Genomic DNA, 20,567 nt, shown 5'->3' on the forward strand with positions numbered 1-20,567 from the left:
CTATATTTCTCTAAAATTAGATTCTGACAAACAAACTATATTTCTCTAAAATTAGATCCTTACAGCATCTGAACAATATCAGCTGAAGGAGTGGCAGCAGGAGAGCAGTAAAACCCCAACACCTTTAGCCCCCTCCTTATACCACTGCTTCACAGTTGCCCTTAGGCTCCTCAGAGTCTCCCAAAACACGTTCTGATAGCACAAGTCCTTGTAGGAACTCTCCTCAGGAAGAAGCCACCATGGGGCTACATCCTTCAAGGATTTAGCTCACATTTGAACTTAGATTTTATAGTGTTGACTTGCTGCTTCCGTTTGAAATGCTTGTTTGTTATTTACCTTAATTGCAAGAGAAGTAATGAATTCTAACTATCAATAGACTTATATTAAAAGTCCTGTTATACCAACAGGTCAGTTGCATTTGGGAGTGGGAAATCCCAGTTCCGAAGATGTATTACTCTTCAGATATATTGTACAAAAAATCTACATTTACAAAATGTTAAGCAAAATGAATTCTGCAAAAAGTACAAACTTGACATTAACAACCCAAAAGAGGAAACTGGAAGTTGTTTCATGAGTTTCATGTGGCAATACAAGAAAAAACACCAGCTTCCACATAGACAGACATTAGGTTGACAAAATGTGATCTTCCATTTGTCCTGATTTTGTGCTGTTGTGACAGTGCTGTTAAGCTTGCCCAGATAAATGGAAGCACATAGCAGTGAAATGCACATTGCTCTAAACTACAGTAAGAATATTGGAAAATATACTATACCAAGCTTTAATTAAATGTTTTAAAGAACCATGGGAGGTGTGCTCTCCCTCAAAGAGCAGTCATTATACACTAGTCTCGGGAAGATATCAAAAGAAAATTCATTATCAAAATGGCATTTTGCAAGGCTGGGTGGAGGAGAGGAATTTTGATAGTTATGTCAAATTTTTCCCCCCCAGGAAAATAGCATTCTGTAATGTTAAAGATTTTTCTTATCATGTCCTGTCACAAATTTTGATTTTCTTTTATTCACATCAAAATTTGCCAGATACCAAATCCACTGAACTCAGTGAAAACTTTTCCACTGGCTCTAGTGGGAATTAGCTCCAGCTCCTTTGCAAGCTAGACAGTTTGTTCGTGAACTAGACTGTTTGTTTTGACAGATAAATTGCTGACTTAAAGCCCAAGTAATAACAGGAAAATATAGCAGCTGAGAAGGTACAGAACTCTAAAACAGATGCTTTTAGAAATATTTAATCTTTAATTTGAAACTTTCAGTTTGGGTATGCTTCTTATCTTCTAAAAGCTTACTGTTTGCTGTCTCAGCCTTCACTTTCATACAACAGAAGTTTATTTCAGAAGACTCTTGTGAAGAACTCAAACCAGTCATAGCCGGTGACAGGGTAAAGAACATAGGGCAAGTGGGCTTCAGTCAAGAATCCTTTAAAATAGCCCTATTACCTTGACAAACCAATTACCTTGAAGGATACTGCCCATGGTTTGAAAGCAATAAACTTAACAGTAATCAAGTCACCTTGAGTTATTGCAATTGAAGTCCTGTTTTGACAGGAACATCTCCATGGTGCTGGGGAGAAACAACATTTTATGATGTACAGGTTTTTCTTTTAATTCTCTCCGTTTCTGGAACTATCAGTGTTTGGGAGTCTTCCCTGGGACCTATCTAAACAGGAACTGGTAGCCTCTTGCTTTAGGTAAACACTTGAGCACTCATCCCATTCCTCATGACTGCTCTTATCATTCAGTTTCTATGAGGTGTTGAAACAACTGCTTAATTTCTAATGCATTTGTAAAACAGATAAAATTAAATTTCTTGACTGTTCTCTTTCTACTTGTGACTTAGATCTTAATGGTATTATAGTGTCTCATAAACTGATGTCATATAGTGCATTGCCCGAAACAAACCATTGTGCTGCTGACCTTAAAGCTAGGAGAGTGTTCCATGCTGAAATCAGGATTATGAAAAGTGATCCATAATTGAGCCATGAGAGTCCCACAGGGTCATTCGTGTACCCACTGGGAATACTGCATGGCTGCTTCTTCCTTCTAGAGGGACTGCAACACTGGCACTTTTAAACAAGAAAATTAAACACTTAACTCACAATGAAATGAGAAAGATCTGTTCTACACTTGCCCAATACCTTTACAGTTTTTCCTTATTGTCTAAAGAACCAAATCAACAATCTTCCTGCTATCTTACACACAAACAACAGCACATTACTAATGCTTTACATGTATGTTTAATGCTGCCACAGAACAATAGGATCTCTTGTCTCAGGGATTCCTGTCCCCATCCCAACTGGTTCAGATGCAGTGAAATAAGCAAGTGACACATTTTTGGTTATGTGGTTGTGTTTGGTTTTTCAGTCACTATAACTCACATTTTGTATGCACTCCTTTAATTTCTACTGCTATCACTTTGTCTCCGAGCAATTCCTTTCCATCACAACAGGATGATAGTTTGAGTTCTCAGGTTTTGGCTCATATAGAATCTCAGAATTATTTAGGTTTGCAAAGACCTCCAAGATAATTAAGTCAAACTGTTAAAGTAACATTGCTAAGTCCACCACCAAGCCATGTCCCTAAGCTCCACATCTACACATCTTTCAAATGTATCTGGGGATGAGAGGCAGATGTGTTAGGAATATAGTTTAAAAACTCTCAGAACAGGAGTCTCTAATTCTACCCCAGTTAAGGAACTAGCAAAGAGCTTCTCAAAGCCTTGCTACAATCTCTGAAAGACTTCTGCCTCACGTAAGAAGATAGCCTTGAAGTTGAACCTTGCTGTCATAAATGTGTGGCTATGTCTCTAATGCCTGCTTTGTCAGGAGCCTGCAGCAGTGCTCCCACATCATGCAAAAAAATCACTTGACAGCACCTGAACAAGGAATTGATGGGCAGCCTTTATGGACTCAGCTGAAACACCTGACAGAGTTGGGTTTTTTTAAACTGTGTATTTTTGTACTTTCAACAGGCAAACACATGTACATATGAGAAAAACATTATCATCCCCTAGAGTCCTTTTCATGATTCTTAGGGTGGGCACCCTTGTAATAGAAAAACTGAAAAGCTGAATTAAAATGCAAATCCCAAACTGCAGGACACAAGCTACTGCTGGCTGTTACAAAAGGGGTATTTGGCTTCAGCGTTACTGGGAGTGGCCAGTGGTTCAATAGCTCCTGCCAATACCACCAGCACCAGACCCTATTACCACAGCCACACATGATACCGGACAAGCAAGCATACACACCCTAGAGAGGAACTCCAAATCCAGAGACCACAGGGTGAATTCCTACTCCTGCAGCAACCTTTTCCCCTCTGCTAAGACCTATGACAAGCACAACATTCCCTCACTGGCCTCAAAAAGATGGAAATAAATTGTGTTTTGGATGGTTCCTTTTCCCAGTGCTATGGGAGACTAAGTGACAGCTGAGAGAGGTCCAAACCTTGCTTAAGATGATAATCAGTGTTCAGAAACACAGAGTGTCTATGGAGCACAAGGGAAATAAAAATTTTAATTGAAAGTGAGGAATAGCTGTTCTTTTGAATTCAGCAAACAAGCCAGTAAATTCCAGAGATCAACAACCATGCAATAAAGTGCAAAGTCTGGAGGAAAAAACAGTATCTAAAGTTAGAGATGTGTATGTATTACCTGCCATTGTACAGAACACATAGGAGTGAGATAACAAATGCTTGTCAATTCAAAGAACTCTGTTAACAAGGGTTCATGTCATTCCCTCAGTTCAGGGGAATGAGGGTGTCTTGGGCTTTTTGGATGATTCAAATAAGCATCACTATCTCATAAACACATCATTTCCTCATGCTTCCTAGCAGGGAGGTTGAAGAACTGACAGTCCCCACCACCCTCTGAGCACTCTTCACTGTGGTGCAAGATAGGACAGCAGCAGAGAAAGTCACTTAAATAGAAACACATAGATTTTCATTTTTTTTTTTTTTAGTGTCACTCATGCACCATGTTCATAAAAAAGAAGTAGTTTAAAAAATTTCATCCTTTTTTCCCTTGCTTATTTATGGGTGCTCCCTCTTCTACTTTTAACATACCTGTTCTTTTATCCTATATATGCAGTCAAAATGCATTTGTAGAAACACCAGCCACATGCATTTTAGATTACACACTCTACAACCATGAGAAAGGCAAGTGTAAAGCATTGGAAAAAACATAGATGAAGGTGGATTTTCTGTTCAGTACTCTTGTCCTTCATCCTGGAAAACTAATCATTCAATTTTGATTACTAGTTCTAAAGAAAAGTCTCCTCTCCCCACTTCTCTGTGCTCACTAATGTGAAAACAGACACAGAGAGAGTCAGAAAAGATATCAACCTCCCATGAATACACTGCATAAAAGACATCCACTTAAGATCTTTAAGTTCACTCTATTTCTAGAGTGCTACTGCTCAGCAACACTTTTACCACTCTGAGACGGCTGGGCTAAGCAAGAGGAATGGGCCTTCCACTTAGATAACAGGTATTTTCTGTCACACAAATAATCATATTTGAAATAATATACTGTATTATTTCAAAATAAAACCAAAAAGCACACCAAACCACCACGTTTGGTGACCTACTCAGCATAGCTCACAAACATCTGCAATGTTCTTGCAAATATCATCCATGCACCATCATCATCTTGAAGCAATAAGCCAGGTTATCATCACTTGCTTTGACAAAGGACCCAATCTCTTTGACATTCCTAGTGAAACAATAAACATTTATTAAGTGTGACTGCAGAGAAACCTGACTGGCAGAACGTGGCCTCCTGGGAAGCATTAGAACATGCTGTTGATATGTTACATCACTCTATTCAAAAGACACTCAGACTTAATCTGGGGACTCTCTTCTCCACCCAATTGAGTGAGAAGCTCTTTCCATTTCAAAATACTTTTTCACTGCAGGTTCACAGCATATAGGTCTGTGACAACCAGAATGAGAGATTATTTAATCCGCTTCAAACATATACTATAATACATTATATTTTTAGGTTCCTATTGCCCAGAACATTAGACAACCAGGAAAAGTGTCAATGGATTTTAAAAAAATGATTCTCCTTCTATGACCTCCAAGTCAAAGCAATGGAAAATTTTGGAGTATGATTTTTTTATTAATTCATTATTGTTTCATGGCAAAAGCTATTGCTCACCTACATTTAAGTCACAATTTATATGGCAGGACAGAAGGTGGTCCACATACAAAGGCCAACAGAAGGAATTACCTAAATACAGAAAAATAATAATATTAATAATAACAGCAATAAAAGCCTTATTACAAGTATAAAAAACACACAAAAAAACCAAAAACCAGACAAACACCCCCCAACCCAAATCAAGAAATGGATTTTACACTTTCAGTACAGTCATTTGCTGTACAACTCCCCCAAACACATTAAAACCTAGGTGAGAAGTTATTTATGAATGCTGGCATTCATTTATATGGAATGAGTCCAAAATAGAAAGTTACTCTACACTGATTTTCTAAAAGAAAAGAGAAAAAAACCACCACAGCAAACCCCTCTACTATCTTTAAATTGAAATTTAAAAAAAAAATTTGGAGATGCTTATAAAACCCCAACAAACAAAAACCAACCAGATAGCCTTCCAAACTCTGACACATCTCACTGCTAGAAAACCAATGTATAACTTAGCATTAAAGGTGATGCATTTGCATGGAATTAAACAAATTCACAATCTCTTGATCAGTACCTATTAATGTGAAAGATTGCCACAAGGAAGTGTGAATACATATGTATTTTGCATGGACAGAGACCAATGAAACAGGACATTTGTGTAATTAAGTCCACTTCCCCACACTCTAAAAAAGCCAGCACTGGAAACTAGTAACACTAGCATCACCAATCATTACACACAGTCATACCCATACAACTTCTACCCGAAGCACATGCTGTTCCAACAGGAACAAATTAAATTACAAGTTTTACACAAGGAAGTGAAGATAAACATATCAGCGTCAGTTCCAAACTGTTTCCTGGGCAGATAAACCCAAGATTCAAATCATGGCTGCCAAGAGATGACAGCTTCCTTTAATCACTGTGACATAAACCATGACAATAAATTATTGCCAAGCAGTGCCTTGTTGTGAGATCTAGGAGTGGCTCTTGAAGCACCTAGTAAAGGATATGACAACTGAGAAGAGCCACCCCAGGAAAGGGCTGAGCATGTTATGGTGAACAGTCTAAAAACCCACAGCATCCCACAAGGAAAAGAACTACAGGGATCAACTATCTCTCTGTCTCTAGGAAATGGCAGAGTAGAACATGGGGTGAGAAGCCTTCAGACAATACTGAGGTTAGAGCCCAGAATGGGCTTTGCTCATTATGCTCATCTCTTGAAATCCCTGTATTTTTCCCCGGAAGGACCCAGGTTGGAGATCCTCTCTCTTCCATCATTAGTATGTAGGCATATATATGTGAGAGCAGCAGGGAAGAGAGCTGGATGAGAAGATCTGTTGAAATTGGGCTAGGTCCTTTTTTGCCCTCTGCCTGCTCCAGATTCTCATTCCTTTCTGAGCTTCAGGAAGAGGCTCTGCAGACCTCCCTTGCTCCTTTCCATAATCCAGTGGCAAAAGCCTGGCAGAAGGCAACACAGAACAAAGAGAAAACCCATTCTACTCATCGTACTTGTTGCTATCCCTTTTTCTGATCTCATCCCAGAAATTAACACTAAACTAATGCTCAGCACTGATGAAGCTCTGCCTAGAGACAGGGCCCTATGATCTGAGACCACCTTGTGACAGCCCAAGGAAACAACGTCCTGAGACAAAAAGCATCTCCCCTTTTGTTCCTTCGTGCCTCACATGCAGCTCCTGAAGTCTCCCTGAAAGCTGTCAGGTAGCCTTCACACTCACCAGTACCTGCCTCTCTGTGCCATCCATGCCATGCCATGACTCCTGATAGCCACACCTCTCTGATGTTCTTACAAATAAACCAGCTCTCACCTCAGGACACTATATTCCGTTTTCCCCACTTTAATAAATACATGTAAATCTAGTGTTTAAAGCAGCCCCCAAGAGCCCTTATTTCACCACAGGGAATGATTAATTCTGCTGAAGAGCAGATGAGAAACAAAGCATATACTTAATTTCAACATAGTTTACTGGAAGCAGGTGTCACATTTTAAGAACAGGATCCACTCATGATTGAAGACTGAACTGCTGCAACTTCAGCCATAAGCATTAAGCACATTTGGAAATTCCCTGGCAAAGCCATTTAAGGAAAAGTAATTTCCTGTAATTTTCAGAAACATTTTATACACCACCCCCACCACCTTTTCAGGTGGTAAGGAGGGGAAGAGAGAGAGGATACCATATTACCATTGAGTGAAATATGAATGAGCCACACAAGTTTAACGTGGAAACTTCAGCTATTTCTGCTTAGAAGAATGTTTTTAAAAAAAGCCTTTCATCATTAAGAGGCCAGGATTTTTCTGCTGACTTTAGAATAAAGAGATCATTTCAATTAGGCTGAGTCACAGAAGGATATAAACTTGTCACTTCTGGCAAATAAGAAGTCCTCCACGCCTTATTTAAATACCTTTTTCTCTTTTCCAGAATTAAAAATTGAAGCCTTTTCTTTCTCCTTTCTTGCTCAGTGCCTTCCCTAAACTGCAGCTAAACAAACCCAGCCAGCGGGGTCACGCAGAGGATTCCTCCCACAGCAGAGCGTAAGGAGAATCAAGCAAGAGAGAAGCCAGGGAGAGATGGAACAGTCAAATATGACAGCGTCCCTCTAAGGACATCACCACCTTCCTCTTTTTCCCAAAAATCTCATTGTGTATGAAGACTCTGGTATAATATTTATAAAATTTACAGTAAGTTAGAAAATTATTTCACTTATCTATGTAATCCAAGTCTGAAGAGATCAAATGCAAAGTCACAGCATAAAACACATGAATTCACAAACTAAATAAAACTAAAGGAGAACTGAACTGAAGGACAACTGAATGGCAACTGCCTACCCTCACAAAACACATCACGAGTGCTACTTTGGCCCTGTACACCAAATGGCAAAGATTGATCGTGTAGCTGTGACCAATTGCCCACACCAGCCACCCTCTACCGGCAACTATATGGTAGCTTTCAAAGGCACAAAGAAAACAAAGTAACACAATGAAAAACTTAAAGTGTTGAACTAATTTATAAATCCTCAAACTGTTGCAATTCCAGCGTATCTTTGCTGTTTGTATGATACAGGTGCTTTACAGCTGTTGTAGTGTGTAAGTTTATTGAGTTGCATATTCTGTCATTTTATTGTATGTTCCAGTGTCCCCGAAGTTATTCCAGTTGGTTTTCCCCTGTGTTATGCCCACCTACCCAACTGTCCCTCAAAGAATCCCCTCCCTACTTTCAAAATCCTTCCCTGCCAGTCAAGGCAAACCAATGTCCGTCAGCCCAAACTTGACCCCTTGTTCTAGAAAGTTCCCTGTCCCTCACCCTCAGGCCCAATCCTCAGCCAGACCCTCTCTCTTCCCCTTGCCCTGATTTGTTTTAGTCCCAGAAACCACATCCTGGAAGCTACTCATTGGTTGTATTGTTTTATCCACCCCCTGCTTGACAAGTTTTTAAAAACCCATGCACAGGTGTGCTCGGTGCTCTTTTTGCTTGTGCTCCCCTCTGGCATTCCTCTCCTGTGTTCCTTCCCCTCACCTCTTCCAATACATTTGCTGGACTTTGCCCCATAGAAAAGCCTCCCCTGCCTCCTTTACTCAGTCCTCAACACTCCTCCAAGGGAGCCTCCTGCTGCTGGGCATCTGGCTCAGAGGCTCTGGCTCAGGCAGGACCCCAGCCCGGTCAGTCCCCCACTCTTGCCACTGTCCCTGGAACATCGCAGAGCTAGCCAGGACTCCGGAGGACAGTGGCATACAGCAGCACCTTTCATGACACAAAGGTTTCAATCTCCTACACAAGCTGCATGTTCTGAATCACCTGTTCTGCAGCTCTGCAGACCAGCACAAACAGTGACTTCTGTATTTTGCATTTTCATCTTTTTGATGAGACACAGATTAAAAAGAGGAGTGCTCTGAAGAGTAGTGCAAAATAAACACCAAGCACAGCTGTTATAATAGTCCATGCTACTTCTTTAAAAGGCTTACCAGGAAAGAGGGTAAGATGGGATCTCAGAGTCTTCAGAGAGTGGTTAACTTTTAAACATAAGGCATTCTGCCTAATGAAAGCCTTTGAGGGGGAGACATCCAAATAATATGGCCCTGCAAATAAAGAGCCAAAACATAGATTTACAAAAGGGTAAATCTTTGTGGTCACTATACGATAAAAACAGAAGGTGGATCTGAAACCATTGAATAAGGACTACGATGGATTAAAGACAGAGGATAATGATGGTAATTCTGTTAGGGAAATTAATCAGAATAGCTTCTGGGCAAGGCAGGGATGAATTTCTTGCAGCAGACTTTTTATTGACTCTTCTCTTAAATTAAACTGAATGACTAAAATGAGTCAATCTCCTTTAAGAATAGAGACTTGTAAATTGCTTGCATGGTATGGAACAATGTAGGTTAAAACATTCTGGTCTTTCACCCATTTGAGGAAATTACACCAATTCTCCCAGAAGGCAACATGTACATGTAACCCCTTCACATCAGGGCATGAGAAAGTCTGAAAGGAATTTTTTTTTTAAACTGTCAACATTAATATTTTGTTTCTTCCTGCCTATGTCTGAAAACACAGTGCTGCACTGTGGCTGCATGCATGTTCTGTCAGCTGTACAGGGAAATATCTAGAAGTTTAAAAAAAACCTAATAAACGTGTTAATTAAGTCTGTTGTCAAACTCACTTTAAAGCTCTTTGCATGCTCTATACAAAATTAATATTGCCACCAGTGTATGCTACATAGTGAAAAAAGCATGCAGAAGCATCTTCAGAAGGGAGGCTGGGGCAGATAAAACACTGTTATTACACACAAGTAAGCTCAATCCTACTCATTACAGCAGTTAAATTTAATTTGGTTTCTCCTTAAATGACATTTACATGGCAAGGAAACAGAATAGATGTCGGAAAACAGTGAGTCCACAAACATGGGACAGCCCAGCTATCTTGAAGTGGGAGTAGAAAAGGAAACTTTGAGGAATATGCTGTACAACAACAGCTCGCAATTAACAGGTGGAAATAAATCAAGTTGTTCTATGTTCCCAGAAACTAAACAGTTGCAGTAATCCTGCAAAGAGGCCTCGCATTCTGGGCTGTGCAGAGTAGTGAGCGATTCAGGCTATGATATGGAGTGACGGCTGAATTGCAGATGAGGCACAGAAAACAAATTAACAAACCCCTAGATCCAGATGATTGTGACTCAAATCTCTCACCATAGTGTAAGACTACTGACAGCTCACACTCTGGGAACAGAACATGTTTTCACACCTAACTTGTACCCACAAAGGTAATTGTGATGGCTTGCTTATTAAAATTACTTTCAAATATTAATTCAATTGACACGATGGTACCAACAGGGCCTCAGTCAGGAACAGAAAGAAGAGTCGTGGTACCTGACTGAGCTACAATCCTAGTCACATGCTCGGGTGTGTCTTTCCCAACAAATGCTTCTTTGAATTTGAATCATGTTATACCAGACCTGCAGCAGTGCTAAAGCCGCATTTCTAACATGGTGACCGCATAGCTGAAAAGAGAAGCCACATACATCTGTACAATGGGAGAAGGAAGGCAGAGGATGACTTCTCTTCCCCAGCTGTGCCTCTTGCATTACTACAAACATTACCACTGAAGTAGAATCACAGAGTCAAAGAATGGTTTGGGTTGAAAGGGACCTTAAAGTACATTTGATTTCAACCCTCCTACATCAATACATGATACTGATTAGTTTTATAATAGCGTATCCATTCTACATAAATTCCTGCTTATACCACTGGCACATATTCTGGCAATTTGCAGACAGACTTCCAGTCTGCATGTGAACAGCCAATAAGAACGATTTAGGATTTGGTAGCAGTCCTGAGGCTTTTACTTCCGGAAACTGATCCTGAAGGATGAAGGTATACAATTGGTGGTCTTTAATCACTTCCTTTATGTGAAAATTGAGGTCAGAGTAGAATGAGAGCCACAGAAGGAAGTCTGCAGCACACCTCAAACACCCCACTGCCCCCCCCCCCCCACCTTCTTGAACAATTCCTTTTACAGTTTAGAGGGTTAACTTGAAGTTTAAATGAAGTAGTCAGAGGTTGGGATATAAATAAACAGCTTGCACAAGCAAGATACTGTACTATTAAGTTTTTATAAGTGACTTAAAAATTAGGTCAGTCTAATTTGTGGCTGATACTTTGTTCTTTCACTACTATGAACTCACAATTATGTCAGTCTCATGTTCAAACATGCTACATTTAGCAGCACACAGGTTTCCTGAGAGACTCTCTCAACCTTCCTTTGTGCAAAAGGCTTCTGCCAGGTTCTTAGCTCATACTTCACTGACTCAGGCATGCCACTCCAGTTTCAAGGCAGTTACAATGGCTTACCATCAAATATTGCACAGTCTAGGTTTTTTTCTTTCCTTCCTTTTCTATTTTTTCAATTTTCTCTAACTTTACTAACTAGAAGTTTAGGAATATGTGTCTGTATTCAGGTTACTATTTTAGGCCTCACCTTCCTCACAACATCCAGAACAGAACTACTCACTAAAAGGTGCAGGAAACAGGTGTTTTTAACTAATTCAGTCCAATAATTTCCATAATTAACAGAAGCCTACGAGAAAGTCAGGCAAGAGCTTTATACAAGGGCATGAAGAGAGAAAGACATCAAACTGAAAGAGAAGAGGTTTAGATTAGATATTAAGAAGAAATAGGAATTATTCCCTGTGAAGGTGGTGAGGCCCTGGCACAGGTTGCCCAGAGAAGCTGTGGCTGCCTCATCTCTGGAAGTGTCCAAGGCTAGGTTGAATAAGGAACATTCTCCCAAACAGGCACAATCACATTTTTGTGTGAATATCCTCTTAAGATGATATTAAAATTCTTAACATTCTTAGGTGAGAGTAAAGGAAAGCCCTCTAGAAATACAATAGTAGGTAAAAAACCCACACAAACCAGGTCACTGTTTAAAAATGGTCACCTGCAAGTTTTGTTCTTAGCAATCCTAATTCTCAGCATTTGACTCAAGTTTGTGCCTGTCACTAAATATCTATACTAAACGTTGACTTCAGTGGAGATGCACACAGTCTATGTTTCCCACTGCAGAGACTTTACCTATAAACACTAAGCTGGAGCAGAAGGAAAAGAGGAAAAAGTGGCCATTTTTATGCTGCTAAAGCATTTCTCTTGGGGCAATGCTACGAGAGATGTAATGCTAGCCCAGGCTCTCCCACTGTCATTCATGAGGTTGTGTTCACAACTTATACAGACATTTTGATTTTGGGATTTTTTTTTGTAGATTTTGAAGTATCATGTCAGTATGTTCAAACCTGTATTACATATTTGTGCAACAATGCCATTGCATGAACCCTTAATGTCCTTAGAAAAGCATCCCACTCTGTGTCAGGAAAAGGGACATCATCCCACAGTAATTTCCAGCACCACACTACTTCATGAAAGAAAACAAACAGATGCGGTCCACAAGAAGTGCATATCCAACAGATCCCTGCTGTTCCTGCTGCATTTGCAAGTGCCCAAGGATACAGGAAAGGCAAGTCTTGCAGAGAGAAGTGGTATCTTTTATAAGAAAGGTTAATATGAAGTGATAAGGAGAGGGAGGGCATGAAATCCAGAATGCACAAACCCTTCCTCACATACACTGACATGAAACAGAACCAAACCATGACAGAAAAACAGCAGCCAAGGCTTCCACAACATCTCCACATCCAGCCTGTCCCTCTTCCCAAACAGGAAAAGAAGTCCAAAGCACATCCCGAAGCATGTAATAAATTATGCAGTGAATCATATTCTTATGGAAACTGTCTGGCTGAAGTCACACCACTGGAAATATGTTATAAAAGACAGAAAGAAACCTAAAAGATAGCCTCAAAGAAAGAACACTTTCCCCACCCAAATTCTTGGAGTTAATACCAAGACAAGAAAATCCCAGAGTCATCATGAAGTTACTAGATTTTTGGTAGATTTTTCCCATAAACAAACATTTCCCTGGATTATAAAGTTGTTTATTGCTATTAACTGGCACTTGACCTAGCTTTATATTCACTGGGTTTTTTTTCAAGATTTACGTAAAATTTGTGTTCCTGAAACCTAGCCTGTCTTCTACAAATAAGTCAGTTGAAACTAAAAAAAATCTTCTCCTTACAAACCCTTCTTGCAGCCTGCTTGAATTTACAAAAACGTTTGTATTTTCTGAAAAATGAAACAAACAAAAAATCACCCAACAAAAGCCCTCACAAAAACACCATAGGAAAATTACTTTCCTTTAAAGTGTTTTCGAGGTTATGGAAAAACTTTGACCGTTTCCAGATACAACTTAAAATGTAATGCATTAATCAAAATTCTAGAACTAGGAGTTTCATCCTGCAATGCAATGAGGAGACAGTAACTTTGGTCTTTTAAAGTAAAACAAATTTTCTTCTCCTGGAGTTTCAAGCTGACTTAGGTAGCAGCAACAAAGACAGCAGGTTAAGCATATTTGAGATTAAGCATTTTTGAGAAAAATAGCACGTGAGATTAATCACATTTATCTTTAAAAAGTCATGACAAAAATAGATGTAGTTGATGCATTTGTTACCTGGGGTCATTTTGCTCATTTTTTAAACTTTATTTGAATTGCGAAGAAATGTTAGTTGGAACTGGTTTGTCCCTGAGAATGGTGTATGCAGTTAGGTTCTCCCCAGGAACACTAAGTGGCATGAAAAGATTAACCCTGGTGCTTTGAACCACAGAGTAAAAGGAGCCAGTTCCTACCAATGAACACCAAAAACATTTCAGATGTGTAGACTAAAGTAAGAAATTCTTTCCAGCAAAGACTGCATCCCTGACTGCAACTGCCCTCTCTGATAGGATTCTAGCATGGGTCAAAACGTGCAGGAAGAGAGCTGAGCACACACACAGAAGTGGAGGTCACCAGGAAACGGGGGGTGGGGGGGAAGGGGGAAGGAGAAGGGCTTCTCCCACCCTCTTCAGGCTTCTTCCTCTGCAGTCACGCCACAGGGCTCAAGTCAGAGCAGGAATGCCTGGGGCATGTGCTTCCAAAGGCAAGTAATCCACAACCTGGGAGATGGAAGAGATCAAGCACAAATCCAAATAATTCTTTAGAACATCTATGCTTTAATGTATATTAAACTACCTTAGAAGAGGCAAAATAAATAAAATCTATGACTTACTTCTAGAAGAAAATGTATCTAGGCTACAATGCCTATCCAGGACTAAAGCAGTCTTCCTAAACTTGTTCTCACCATCAGCTTAAAGCACAGTCTTACCAGGGTTTAGCTTTCTGGCACTCTATTGAAAGCATAACTATGTAAGACGTTACTGAGAACCAGATTTAGGTTTGGCAAGGAGACCACCTGACATCAAAGATATACTTAAGGCCATATCTATGAATTTTTGTGAAAAAGCAAGATACTGAAGGTTCTAGAGGTTTGTTTTTTGGGGTTTTTTTGGGGTTTTTTGGGGGGGTTTTTTTGGGTTTTTTTGTTTTTTTTTTTTTTTATGGTTTTGGCAACTAAATTATTCTGATATTCCATGCATGCTTTGGTGCAGGGACAGCATGCAGGGGACATGCTTAAAACCTGAGACTCATGAGCTACCTCTGAGCCAAACCACCAGTGTAGTGCTCAAGCCAGCTTTGATAAAAAGAAGGATTTATTTGTGCAAGCTCACCTCATGGCACAGCTAGAGAGCTTTCCATACCCAAGCTAAACCTTTCCTCTATGGCAATCCACAGTGTAGGGCAGATGGACTAGACTGAGCATCTCTAGCTGCACTGTCCCAGAGTGCCATGTCCAGAATGATTTATTCAGCAATTGCTGCCTTTATAGTATCAAACACTGCACAAAGCAGAGATCTCTAAGCTTGTGTTATTACTCCTGCTCAGATACACAGAGTAAGGAATAGAAAATAAACTTGCCACCAGCACAAACAGGTTGCGGCAGACAGCAGGAGCTGTGTATGGAATTGAGTGAGAAGTATGCTGGAATAACTGAAGGAGGGGAAAAATACCCTAGTGCTCCAAGAAGATCAACCTAGCCACCATATATCAATCTGTAAAATGTACAGTATTCCCCAGGATACACCTTTGGCTTTAAACAAAGTATGCACTGCTTGGATGGGAAAAGGCAACTTGGCCACACAGAATTCCCATTTCACTGGTACAAATGGATAATGCCTGGGCATGAAGGTCCAAAGTCCTGCTGCACAGTCTAAAGTACAGTATTATCCCATGTGCTAGACTGCCATGGATTTTTGGTGTGTTTGAGGTAAAATTGAAGTCAACAGTGCCTTTCAGCACAGTTCTGTAGAGTCAGGTACCAGCCAGCTCCAGCGTGATGATTGCTCACAGTCTCAGCACAGCGTCCTTGTTCTTACACAGCACAATGGGGACGCTCATTACATGAGCACCTTCCTCAGGGCTGTTCCCTCAATCAAGGTGTAATTATTTAACCACAGTCCCATCTCCTTTGCATTCCCGTTAAAGAAAATCTTATGCGAAAAGGTAAGAGCTTGGCTATGAGTCCTTGGCCCAAACATCCTCCTACCAGAACTGTACTGCTTGCCAAGCCCTCACTGTTTTTACTTCAGGAGTTTGCAGCAGACAGACCATGCCAAATTCGAAGAACTTTGTCATTAAAAGAAAAAAAATAACAGTAACAAGCACTCTCCATGCTTTGCTAATCTTGTCAAACTGTACAGGCAATTACAGTTAATAAAAGTATTCTTAGGAAGCTTAACAACAATTTTCGAGCCAGAGAAACTCTGCTTCAGGTAGACTGGTATAAAGAAAGCAGCAGGGAAGAAACTATCTCTTGCTGTACCTTTAGCCCCTCTCAAACAAGGAAAGGACTCCCCAGAGAAACTGCCCTACTTCAGTAGGGCAATTTAAGTAGCACAGATCTACCCAGGAACATCAGCTTCTCTTTCTGCCTGCCCAATGAAAATACTCTTGCTACCAGCACCTGAGCTTTTAACCACAGAAAAAGCATGATCCTTCTCTGCATGTGCTGCTTAAAAACATTTGAGGTCTTTCTTTCAAAAGGAATAAACAGACAAAGTTCACCAGCTCCAAGAAGAACACATGAAAAAACATTCAACCTGTCCCAACTCAACAAAAATAGAGATGTGCAGTAAAATGGCCTCCTGCTCCACTACACTTGGCACCTACTACCACATGTAACACCTACGACTTAAAGCAGTGGCTCCCAGATGGGGCAGTGAATAATCTAGGTAAGTATAGTCATACCCAAAATGTTTTTGGTGAACCACTGACATCAAATGAAAGATTTACTCACTTAGAACTCACGTTTCTTTTTAGGGTTACAGAGAACCAGACTAAGAATTGAAATATGGGTGCCTTCTTTTTGTATTTTTAAGGCATGGTCAAATCCTCCTGAGACCTTTCACAAGCTGTATATCCATCCAGCAAGGCTAAAGGCAATTCCCATGGTACTCCACCACACCCCTGGGTTTTTCAGACATTCAAATCCATTCAGGTCTGCCCCTGAGAAAGCTTTCTAAGGAGCAAGTTCCCTGCCTGAATCCAGCAATTAGATTACCAGCAGTTTCAGACACAGACAAAATTGCAAAATCCACCTCCAAACTACTGATGCCCCAAGCAGGAATGGTGATGCATTCACCATGGCAGAAGCATTTGAAACTCCACATAGAGAGCAGCCTGGAGGTAATAGTGCCAGCAGGTTTGCTGAGATAGGCATCTTTTGATTGTCTAACTACAATTAAGAAAACCTTAAAGTTAAATAATTATGAAGGCGAAGAGCAATACTGGGCCACCTTTTATGATACACAGGTTTCAACTAAACCATAAAGAACAAGAGATTAAGCCTCCTGGAAGATCTGGTAATTTTGTTGCCCTATTTATATTGTCATCATGATCAACTGTGATTTGGTTTTAATTTTTGAATCCAGAGGAGTTATTTAGTCTGATATAAAACTATAAATATAGCTTAATTGTTTGAGGTTGACATCCTCACTAAGAGATAAATAAATCTGTGGTATCATATACAAACAGTTCATTGAACACCTAGCATTCATATTAGCACCCAAAACGACACAGTCAGATCTGAAAGTTCAATCAGAAGACTTGGCCATTTGTTGTAGCTTTGAGTTTTCTAAGAAAACCAACACCCTAAAAATAAATCTCCATTCAACACACACCATGTGGCACTAAGTTCCCAAAATAACACAGCAACAACAGTGGTCAAGGGATTTGTCCTGATAGAGAAGAAACAAGTTTTCATGAAATATTTTAGGGATTGTCAGGAACCATCAGGTGTAAACCAATCACCTGGACATCTCATCTCAGACTAGGTATCTCAAAATTTAGCTCCGTTAAAACCTCTACAGCAAACCTAATCACACGTTAAGAAACCCAGTACTGCTTGTAATACAGTCTCAAGAGAGAAAACAGACAGGTATTTACACCAGCAGTTACAGAAAAAAATGTGGATTTATTTGTTAAATACTCACTTTGAAAATGTCATCTTGTGCATGTCAACTGTTGGCATCATCAACAAAAATAAATTCTTGCTTTTAACAGAAGTAACTGAAAAGACAGGCAACTTAACATTCATTACACTTTCTCCTGGATTTTAACCACCAAATATTGCAATAAAACAATGACAGAGATTTTACTGATGGCCAGTCTAGAAAAATGCAATACTAGATAATGGTTTCACCTTCAAATCAAGTCAGTGCGTGTTTAAAAAATTTTCAGTACCCTCCTGAAGGAAATCAGCTACCTGCTACAGCCAACAGATTCCCCTTTTTCAGCTTTCTTTTCTTACATTGTTTTATGTAAGGGATTTCTCCCCAGACTTCTACATTGAAGTTAGAGTTCTTCTCATTTTTCCACTTCATACTAAGACACTTCAAACCACACAGAAGGATGAGAAATGCTCACCTAGGCACATGATTTCTTCTCTAGTAGCACAGTAGTGTTTCTTTTTGCCTTAACTATGCTGCTCACACCTACACTGTAGCAAATGTAATTTTTCAGACCTGTTCTTTTACCAGATGCATCTTTATTTTCTTCTTGAGCCATAATAAACAACATGAGACCATCATCTCTGTCACACTCCCTTCAAACCATTATTTGCTGAACTGTCTACAAGGACTTTGGCATCAGTACTAAGACTATTTGTGCCGACCAGAACTGCCTAGGTGAACACTTTGCCTCTGAGACCACCAAACACAGCAGTCCATGGTCTGTGACTAGCCTCCTGGGTTCTGTAATAAATATCTTTAATACTGTATGGAAGGGATACTCTAAAATAAGTGTACACTAAGTAAAAATAAGCTGTGTCTTTAGTTTTACATGCTAAACCAAACAAGATTAATACTCCACAAAGAAAATAACCAAGTTATTTACCACTTTGGAGTTTTACCAAGCATTTGATACAACCAAGCTAAAGCTGAGGATTTTAGGATATTTTCATTACAACTTGGTTTTAATAAATGGGTCTCAAGACAGCATTATTTTGCACAAAAAAAAGATGCAAGCTCCAATACCTTTTCTCTACTTTTGGAGTAGAACTTCTTAATTATTCAATTTCACAACAGTGATCAAAACAAGATGAAGAAACAAGTATTTTGATAGCAAGGTCTCTGTGTTCAGCGTTTCATAACAATTTTGTGGCTGCAGAGATGCCGTGTCATTCCAGACAGAGTTTATCTCAAAATGAAAACCTATCCAGAAGGAAACTGAAATGATCACAACTGACACAGAAGCAGAAAGTGCACTCTACTTTTCTACTGTAGCCTAGCCTTCCTTAGTTCCATTCGTGAAATGGCACTGAAGTCAACTGAAGCCTTCTGTACACAAGGAATCATAAATTGCCATGAAAAGTGATGAGGTAATGTCTTTTCCTAGGGGAAAATAAGAACAAACCAACTCCCAAGAGACCATCAGGGGAGGAGGGGAGGAACAACAGGAAGGAGGAAGAAATCACTAAATATCTGGCATCTTTAATTCAGGAAAATATCAGAGCTCTTGCAATTCCCACAAACTAAACAAGGAATCACACAGTTACTATGGAAAAGGGGGAAGGGTCCAACCAATTTTGTTTAGAGAAGGAAGTAAGGGGAACACTGTGCCAAGCACAAGAGGAAATTAATTTGATGGAGAATCTACTTTTCAATTTAGCCATTGAACCACTGCAGGTCATGCCAAGGGACATTTTTTTGTTCTGTGCTTGTTCTTCACTTGGCAATAGGAAATAAGCTTTTCCCCTGCTCTTCACTAAAAGGATCCATATGTTGGAAAGGTAGGTCACTGTTTGCATCTGCTGAATGACAGTGCCCATAAACACAACCAGTTCAGCACATTCCTGGAAGAGCTCCCACCAAAACCCCTGCCATGCTGCTGTGCTTCAGAAACTGTGGTTTAGACACCACTGGTCGGTCCAAAAGATCCTCAATTTGAGAAGGGAGAGGAAATGAAAAGCTGTGTGTTTAGCTCCCTGCTGAGTCTGGAAGTTGTGGAAGGTATACATACAACTTCACAAGGAAAGAGAACAGGAAGCCATGAAAAAAAAAGAGTCATTATGTTGAAATGGTAACATTTTCTTGAGGTTACACAGGCCAAATGAGCATATCCCAGAAAAATGTGAATCAAAGCCTCAGTAAAGAAACAGAAAGTAGTATAAGTGACAGCAGATAGAAAAAAAAAAAGAAAAAAAAAATTTAGAAGAACAAAAAATACCAGATATAAGAAAAATCCTAAGAGCTTATGCACAAAAATCGAAGAGTGAAATTAAATTTGGTATCAGGAACTAGATAATAACTAAGAAAACAAAAAGAGGTTTCTTTGCAAGGGCCTCTTCCACACAGGGTGCTGGCAAAAGGTAAGTTCCAGATGGATTAAGTCAGGACTGATACAGCAGAAGAAGAGGGGAAAAAAGTTGATTAACTAAGACTAAGGCACCATCTTCCCTACATTTATGAGGGATTAAGTATTTAAGGATTGAGGAGAAAACAGAAATATGTAATGGTCACTAATGGTCACAAAGCAAGCTATTCCAGCATAGGTACAAAGTGTTTGTAGAAAGTGCTGTACATGACAGAAAAGAAGAAAAGGACAGAAAGATTGCTGAACTTCAGTACCAGAACAAGTTAGTTAAGAGTAGCCACACAGAGCTTCTGGCAGACCTTATGACAGGCATAAAGAAGGATATGGCAAGAAATGAGAGCGGACACAGAACCACCCTTCTCTCCCAGAACCAAAGCCACCATTCAATTTCCTCATGTGTCTTTGAGCATGTCAACTCCATTACTTGAAGGGACTTTATGTAGACTTTCTAGAAAGCTCATTTCAAGTCTATAGCAAAAAGTTAAAAAAAAAAATCTAAATTTTAAGATAAATGTAATATTTACAATCACATGCACCCATTCCCTACCCAAGGAGA

The 20,567-nt window shown here is 39.7% G+C and overlaps 1 protein-coding gene across 6 annotated transcripts in view; it reads right to left on the reverse strand.

Annotated features, from left to right (window-relative positions):
* Positions 1 to 20,567, reverse strand: part of DUSP16 (dual specificity phosphatase 16) — a 65,824-nt gene that overhangs the window by 32,597 nt on the left and 12,660 nt on the right. For 2 of the 6 annotated variants that reach the window (XM_077783271.2, XM_085568170.1), the window contains exons 2-3: positions 9,130 to 9,243; positions 5,170 to 5,237 (exon numbers count right to left, since the gene is read on the reverse strand). The exons of 1 other annotated variant lie outside the window; for it this stretch is intronic. The gene's annotated coding sequence lies outside the window, so the exon portion shown is untranslated. Of the gene's footprint in view, positions 1 to 5,165; positions 5,238 to 9,129; positions 9,250 to 20,567 lie in introns of those variants that run through there. 3 more of the 6 variants (XM_077783269.2, XM_021535107.4, XM_021535106.4) reach the window with 3 other exon arrangements.

This window comes from Lonchura striata, chromosome 1A, assembly GCF_050655825.1.
Source record: "Lonchura striata isolate lonStrDom1 chromosome 1A, ASM5065582v1, whole genome shotgun sequence".
Lineage (NCBI taxonomy): Eukaryota > Metazoa > Chordata > Aves > Passeriformes > Estrildidae > Lonchura > Lonchura striata.